Here is a 9,089-nt window from a genome sequence, read left to right on the forward strand (position 1 = left end):
GATCACATTCCTGCCTTTGAGGAGGCCACATAACACTACAAGGCTTTGGAACATCTCATTCACATGGGTAACGGTCTGGAAGATGCTTTACAAGATGGATTTATATGTGGCCTGCGCTGCTTTCTAGTGATTGAATGTCTGCGTGCATGTGCTGAGCTGACTTGGCGTGGATGTGTCGAGGGACTCATAAGACAGGTTTGAATTAGGCATGAGATAGAAAGAGGGCGTGTGCGCGTTTGTCCTGGGCAACATGTGCAACTCGGAGCGCTTTATGGTGCAAGAGCATGTAGATTGTGGCCAAAGACAGATGTAGACTCATTCCTGAAAGTCGAAGATGGAAAAAATAGGGCTGTGAACATTAACGCTTTAACACACGCGATTAATCAAAAAGAATTAACACGTTAATATGTATTAACAGTTCTTCGCTTTAACTCCGAAACATTTTTCAGGTTATATCCCACTTATACTATGGTCACTTACCAAAGAAATAAATATTTCTGCTTTTTTAGTGGGTCAGAAATCGATTAAAAAATTCCTCTATTAAAAAAAATTAACAAATTAATCGCAAACCTAGAAAAAATTAACTGCAATTAATTGCTATAACTCTTTATTAGCCTCAGAATTTGCTGATTGTCTGTGAATGATCACAGCATGAAATCACATGCAAAACTTGACATTTAGAACATTTATTTTTAATTACTGCTGTCTATCGATTACAAAAAAATCTGATAAATCGCACTTTTGTATTGGGATTAATTGCGATTAATCGCTATAATTTTTTTAAGTCTCAATATTTGCCAATAGCTTATTTTTCTGTGAATAATCACAACATGCAATCACACACGAAACTCTACATTTAGAGCATTTATTTTTAATTATTGCTGTCAGTCGATTCCAAAAAAATCAGATGTTTCGCACTTTTGTGTTGGGATTAATCACGATTAGTTGCTATAATTTTTTTAAAGTCTCAATATTTGCCAATAATTTATTTTCTGCGAATAATTGCAACATACAATCACACAAGAAACTCTACATTTAGAACATTTATTTTCAATTGTTGCTGTCAGTTGATTCCGAAAAATCTGATTAATCGCACTTTTGTGTTGGGATTTATCATGATTAATCGCAATGTTTTACCAGGTAAAATTTATTTGTGTGATATGGCATCGGACCATTCTTGCTATTTCTGTGGTTTACATCTCTTTTTCACAAAAAGCGACTATTTGATCCATGGTCCGGTGTCATATTCTACAAACAAATTTTAACTGGTAAACATTGCGATTAATCATGATTAATCCCAATACAAAAGTGCGATTAATCCATTTTTTTGTAATTGATTGACAGCAGTAATTAAACAAATGTTATAAATGTAGAGTTTGGTGTAAGATTTCACATTGTGATTAGTCACTTAATTGGTCGGCAAATACTGAGACTAAAAAACAAAAATTATAGCAACTAATCGCAGTTAATTTTTATCCAGATTTGCGATTAATTAGTTAATTTTTTAAATCAATTCCAGGCCCTAATAAAAAGGGATTGAATATTATTTACTTTGTAGTTGCCCATGATAGAAGCACGATAATACCCAAAGAAATGTTTTAATGCACGCAATGGAACCGCCGAGTTTAAGCGAAGGAACGTTTCTTCGATTAATTTGCATTAATACATATTAACGCATTAATTCTTTTTGATTAATCGCTTAAGTTAATGCATTAATGTTCATAGCCCTAGATTTTAGTACTTTATTCTTGCTATTTCTGTGGTTTAGATCACTTTTTCACAAAAATCCGTGGTCCAGTGCCATATTGTACAAACACATTTTACCTCGTAAAACATTGCGATTAATCATGATTAATCGCAACACAAAAGTGCAATTAATCCAATTTTTTTTTTGTAATTAATTGACAGCAGTACTTAAAAGTAAATGTTCCAAATGTAGAGTTTCGCAGATAATAGGTGGTCGGCAACTACAGAGATTATTGCAATTAATTTTTTCCAGTTTGCGATTCATTTGTTAATTTTTTGAAATCGATTCCAAGCCCTACTAAAAAGTGATTATATATTTTCTATTTTGTAGGTGCCCATGATATAAGCGCGATAATACCCAAAGAAATGTTTTAATGCACGCAATGGAACCGACGAGTTAAAGCGAAGGAAAGTTTCCTTGATTAATTTGCGTTAATGCATATTAACGCATTAATTCTTTTTGATTAATCGCGTAAGTTAATGCATTAATGTTCACAGACCTAGTTTTTAGTACTTTATTCTTGTTATTTTTGTGGTTTAGATCACTTTTTCACAAAAAGCCGTGGTCCAGTGCCATATTGTACAAACACATTTTACCTGGTAAAATATTGCGATTAATCGTGATTTATGTCATCACAAAAGTGCGATGAATCCAATTTTTTTTGTAATTGATTGACAGTAGTACTTAAAAGAAAATGTTCTAAATGTAGAGTTTTGCAGATTAGCAAACACTAACATTAAAAAAAAAAAAAATATATATATATATATATATATATATATACATATAGCGATTAACTGCGATTAATTTTTTCCAGGTTTGCGATTAATTTGTTAATTTTTTAAAATTGATTCCCGACCCTAAAACAAAACAAAATTTGGTGCGATGAGTTATTTTTAAGACGGATCCAAAACCTTCTCGGAAAATATAAATCTGTAATAATAGAGTGACAAGGATGTTTAATCTTTAGTGCTTTTGTTTTTTTTAGATTCCTCTGGTGGCCGATAACATCCAGGTGCAAAAAGTGAAAACGCTCAATCATTTTCATCTGTGCAGTTTACAGCTTTACAAAAGAGGTTAGCTAAAGCTTTAAACACCGCAGAGACTATAAAACCTGAGCTGGAGAGTTTTGGGAGACATACAAGCAGTTTCGTTTAATCTAATATTGATTTACAAACCACAACTTAAAACAGCCCCCGGTCACGGTTCACTGCCTCCAGCCTCCGACAAACGGAGACGGGTGCTGAAACCGTGGAGCCTCCTGCTCAGGTTTTAGGTGTCTATGTCTAGACATTTACATCCCCACGACTAAAAACAAGAGATCACACGGCCGCGTAAAGAAGAGCAGTAAAGTAACGGCCTGTTATTGATTGTTTTAGGACGCGGTTGATGTGGACGCATCATTTCAGCTGTAATAGTAGCGACACGCCATCACTTGAAAGATCTTATAGACCCTAATGAATTTATCCTCCAGCATTTTTACAAGTTCATATTGATTAACATAATTAAATGACAATTAGTTGAAATTAGTGTCTCTGTTTTGACCTCACAACAGACTGTTGTGACAACTGCCGCTGCAGCAGAGAGGAATCATCATGATTAACTCGTTTCAATCAGATAATGTTGTATAGGTAGCACGCTGTGAGGCATTACTGATGTTTTTCCCCTTTAGTTATAATATTGTTTACAGACAACAATACATTTATTTGCTAAAACACAGAACTTGAAAGATGTGTGTAAATACAGTATTTGGAAAAACCAAAGTGAATTAAATCGACAATTTTTTCCGTTTATCGCTTTTTATTAAAATACGTTCAAAACATGTTAATAACATGTTTACACTTTTCGGTTTTCAGCCGGCAAAGCCAAGTGGCCCCATGTGGTTTAAAAGTGGGTAGAAAATGTGGGCCCCAATTGGGTTAAGAGAATCTGGCTACAGAGAAAAAAAAATGGCGCCCGAAAATCCAGAAGTCAATACCCGGGCGAGACAAAAATATCGTTTTAAGCTTTTGACCTTTTTCACGTTTTTTTCTCTCTTTTATCAACCCTTTTTGGCTCCAATCAGCTAATTCATGGATAAAAAAAACAACATTTTGCGGCTCCGATCAGCTGATTTACTGAGAAAAAAATAACGTTTTAGCGGCTATGATCAGCTGATTAATGGAGAAAAAAATCAACATTTTAGCTGCTAAGATCAGCTGATTAATGGAGAAAAAATCAACATTTTAGCGGCTCCGATTAGCTTATTAACGGAGTTAAAAAACAGTATTTTAGCGGCTAAGATCAGCTGATTTACTGAGAAAAAAAACAACATTTTAGCAGCTCCGATTAGCTGATTAACGGAGTAAAAAAACAGTATTTTAGCGGCTAAGATCAGCTGATTTACTGAGAAAAAAAAACAACATTTTAGCGGCTCCGATTAGCTGATTAACGGAGTAAAAAAACAGTATTTTAGCGGCTAAGATCAGCTGATTTACTGAGAAAAAAACAACATTTTAGCGGCTCCGATTAGCTGATTAACGGAGTTACAAAACAGTATTTTAGCGGCTAAGATCAGCTGATTAATGGAGAAAAAAACTAACATTTTAGCGGCTCCGGTCAGCTGATTCGCAGAGAAAAAAATAGTTGCAGTTTATTCACATTCAAAGGCATAAAAGCTGATAGTTCTGAAAATGTTTTAAAATGTCCATTTGAAAGGGTTTCCTAAATGATAGGAAATTTCCGCTTACGCAACCGTCTAAAATGACTATTTCCGCTTCTGGCTACAGATTGATTCTGACGCCATCCACTGAGTTCGTCCATAGTGACCGTGGTGGCCCCGCCTATGTTTGCCCACATTTGCTCCACTGCAAAGGGTTCTGCTGGTCTCTGGGAGGCTGGACTTACTACGCTGTCCAATGTGGGCTCATACAGGTGGGGGTACCATGGAATCTGCAGACAAACCCGTTTGGCGCCAACATTTTCTGCCCAAACCATATGGGGCCCATTTGACCAAATCTTTATTCGATTGTTTCGTCCTGCTGCTACTACTGGACCTTTTCCATCCAGTCGTTCTGCTCACCTGGCAGGTGTGGCCAATACGCCTTAATTGGCACCTGCTGGAAATTTGTTCTCAGTAGTCTTAGACTACTGGGTTTTGTTATTTTAGTTTGTGGTTGGACCTTGGTAGTCTTAGTTTGTGGGCTTTGTTTGTTTGTTTTCTTTGGGTGGTTTTGGTTAGGGGGAGCTGGTGACTCCAACAGTCGACATGGCCGGGTCAGCAGTCTCCCTGACTTATTTTATGTTTTGCCAAGGAGCCACTCCCCTTATCTCTGGTGTTTTTGTGTTAACCAGCTCACTAATTGTTTTTCAATTTCACTTTCCAGGACACAGTTTATTTGTTCCCTTGTGGTGTCCAGTTTTTGTTATGGCCCCATTTTTGGGTTTCCTTCTAGACTCGTACCAGGTCTGCCCATTGGAGCCATAAGATAAATCCCAGCCAACAAGGCCAAGTGGGCCCCATATGGTTCAAAAGTGGGCAGATTTTGTGGGCCCTGAATGGGCCTCCTTGGTGGCCCCACATGTGTTTAAGTAAGGACTCAGTAGACTGTCTTTATTGAGGTTTTTTATTATCACATGAAGGTTTTTGAATACTTTTACTGTATTTTGTTATTAACACATTGGGGAATCCATCGTCACATCAAACCACATGGAGCTCCAGGCTAGTTTAAACCAGTTAGAGCATGCTCCATAGACCTAATCAGTACTTTTCCACGTCCAAACACCTCCTTTGCTGACATGGACACTGACCACTCACAGCACAGGTTTGGTGAAGATGACCGTATGAGGTGTTACGACCTACAGGAGGATTCTCCTTTCTTGACATGGAGCCAAATAAAGTCAACATATATAAGTGAACTCTATTTTATAGGCTTTTGTCTTTTTAAGCCCCGAGACCCGAAGATTTCTGTGGAAGTTTAACCCAACTTTGATCAAAATGACTAAGTTCCAATTGGGTGTTTTGATCACTTTCTTCCTCATCGACGAACACGCAGAGGTTAGGAGGGGCTAACCTCACACTCGCTATGCTAGTTAGCAAGCGCCACTGGTGTAGAACCGGTGTTCTATAAATCCTTCCTACCCGTGATTTTGTCCTACCTTCACTTTGCTAAAATCGAAAATACACAATTTTTTTCAGTCTTAGTGGACCGCCCATAAATCTGTGCTCTTGTGGTAAAGCTGCCTTTGTGTCCGCCGCCCTTCTAAGGCTGTCCTGGTCCGCCCATAACTTTTTCCTACCCTGTCCGTACTTCTTTTCTACCTTGTTGTGTTTATGACCAAATACAAAAACTGTACATTCATTCGTTTGCAGTAGGTAGGATTATCTGATAAGGTAGGACTATCGGTTTGTGCTAGGAATAGGCAAAGCTAGCAGGGTCGCCGCCCAGCTTGCCAGTCCCTAAGAAGCGGCAACAATGTGGGCAAACACAGGTGGAGTCACCACGGAAACCACAGCAAACCCATTTGAGACCCACATTTTCTACCCACCTTTAAACCACATGGGGCCCGCTTGGCCGTGCTAGCTTAGGAAATGCTTAAAAAGTATGATTTTATGAGTTCAACTGACTTTATAAATATGCACAAAACATCATATGCTTGTAGAAAAAGTGCTGTCAAGTGTCTAAAATGCAGAAATAATGCTTCTTTGTATATGAAATACGTTATTATATGAAAGAATTTGTTTGTTTTCTTTAAAAGTACTGGCATATTCTTGTAAATCTTTCTTAAAACCTAGCTAAACATACAGAGCTAATTGAGTCTATTTCCAGCTTTTGCCTACAAACATCCCTGAAAACCATCTTTACGTTGGGTTTCATACTTCTCATCTGGGACACTGAACATATGGCATGCGCTACAGCGAGTATGGATCCAATTTACATTTTAATTCACCTTTAGGTAAACGCTTCCACATGAGAATTTGCTCTTGAAGGAAAGTAGGGCTCTTAATCATCGGCGAAGACTATTTGTTCAAAGGCTTGTACGGCACATGCACATGTAAATATGCTTTTCCTCCCTGAGTTTATAGCTAACGCAATAACAGCCATAGTTATTTCTATATCTGATGTCAATCTTTGGGGTATCCCCCTTTTCATGGTTCGTGTGGTTGGGTGGCATTTACATTTCATAAGCTCACCAACCTTTTGTTCACCGACTTGATGTGCCGGACGAGTCTTTTTTCCCAAGCAGGTCAGTGGCTGAAATGATTTCCCCTTCTGCAAATGAATATTTACACGGCTGTTAACAGGTGGCGAGTACTTTAATGGCGGTAATTGCTCCATGGCGCGTGTAGAAGGACAAGTGGTGGAAGACTTGTGTTGCTTGAAGCTATCTCACCTCTTTGATTGGACTTCCCATGGGATGATGTGGTAATGCGAGTCGTGTGTGTGTGAGTACTTCACAAACTAGGAATAAATGTAGCCCTGTGATCTACCCTCCATGAAAACCAGATTTTTTTCTTGTTAAAAAAATCAATTTACAACATAAATGTAAAAAAAAAAGATGATACCATCTGTGCATGTCGTCAGCATACGACGTTTTTGGATTTCTTCTACCACTCGCGCTCTGGGAGAAAAATTGTGCGTCTGACAGCCATGCAAAAGCCGTGGAATGTTTGAAAGCAGATGGACGTGACAAGCTCCTCCCTTTCACTCCCAAAGAGGGTAACATCACCACATATGGCTGCGGTGATTGATCTGACATTGTAGAGTGATAGCTTTGTAGATGGAGGGAGCGGGGAGGGGAAGAGACGGCAGGAGAAAGAAAGAAAGGATGAGATTCATATGGTCGAACGGATGGACACGAGTGGTCAGAAAGTGCATCAGTTTAGCTTTAACAATTAAAAAAAAAAAAATATAGAGTTCAGCAAAATAAATGATTGTGCAAAAGTAAAATAGGTGGTAGAGACAGAACAGAAGCCGGGAGCTTGTCTTACCCTGCTGTGTTTCTGGCAGATTGCTATGGAGCCTGTCATTGCAACCAGCAGGGCATTGAGCCACTACATGGCGTTCAGCAGGGGAGCTGAATAAATCACTGGAACACACACAGTCCAGCTCACAGCTGACAAACCCAACACTGCCCTCCATCACATCTATGTTTTCTGCCGCAGCAAAACAAGCAGCTCTTAAAGATCCACTGGAGAAATCGCCGCGGCAGATTAGATCAGATGTTCGGGTTCCTCACGTGAATCTGAGAATTTGTTTGGTTCAAAATGAAACATCTCGTGAAAATGTAAACTCCAGGGCAGGAGGAATATTTATGTCCTTGTCGAGGAGCATTTTACAGGAACATTAAAATCATCAACCTGTGAAACAGTTTTGTTCCAGCTCATAAAAAACAAAGTATCCCACGGATCCAGTGTCACATACAGAACACACTAAACAATAATGCAGCTGACAGCTACAGCGCCCCCTTCCTAACTCAAGACATTTGAACAGAAATTAATTCTGTTGACTTTTACAGGTTCAAAAACAAGCCTTTGAATAAGAAGATTTGATAAATCTGCATTTAATTGAATTGAAAACATTGATTTGCTATTTATTAGTCAAATTTCTAATTACCGTATTTTTCGGACTATAAGTCGCACCGGAGTATAAGTCGCAGGGGCCAAGAAATGCATAATGAAGAAGAAAAAACCATACATAAGTCGCACTGGAGTATAAGTCGCATTTTTTCAAGTAATTTATTTTACAAACTGGTTGAAAAAAATGATATTACATCATCCTGGAAGGTAAGTTATAACATTCATAAGTGAATAGAAAACAGGCTGAATATGTGTCAACACATATTCACATATTAGCATCATGAAAAAAACAAAAAGGTGTAGCATTTATATAACATAACAGTTTTATTTAACTATAGCCTCAAGAACTCATCAACTTTGTATCTTTACTGTAATTAATTGCACGCAATCTCACTCCATATCACTAAATCCCTTAAATTCTTCGTCCTCTGTGTCATGTCTGAATAACTAAAGTAAATAACGTAATTGCATAGATCACCATAAGAGGGCACTCTAGACTTACGGTCCACATCTCATCTCATTAAAAATTCGTATTTAAGTCGCACTGGAGTATAAGTCGCAGGGACATTCAATCTATGAAAAAAAACGCGACTTATAGTCCGGAAAATACGGTAGTTTAAAAAATTCAATATTGTTTTGAAGGTACAAAAATAAAATATGCAATTCATTAAGTTCAGTTACTGTCCAATGATCTATCTTAGTGTACTGTTTCAGTGTTATGTGTAATTTCTAGTGGTGAAGGTAAAAAAAAAAAAGATTTTTAGATGAACCAATGATGATCCATAA

The sequence above is a fragment of the Oryzias melastigma genome, linkage group LG24, assembly GCF_002922805.2.
Source record: "Oryzias melastigma strain HK-1 linkage group LG24, ASM292280v2, whole genome shotgun sequence".
NCBI lineage: Eukaryota > Metazoa > Chordata > Actinopteri > Beloniformes > Adrianichthyidae > Oryzias > Oryzias melastigma.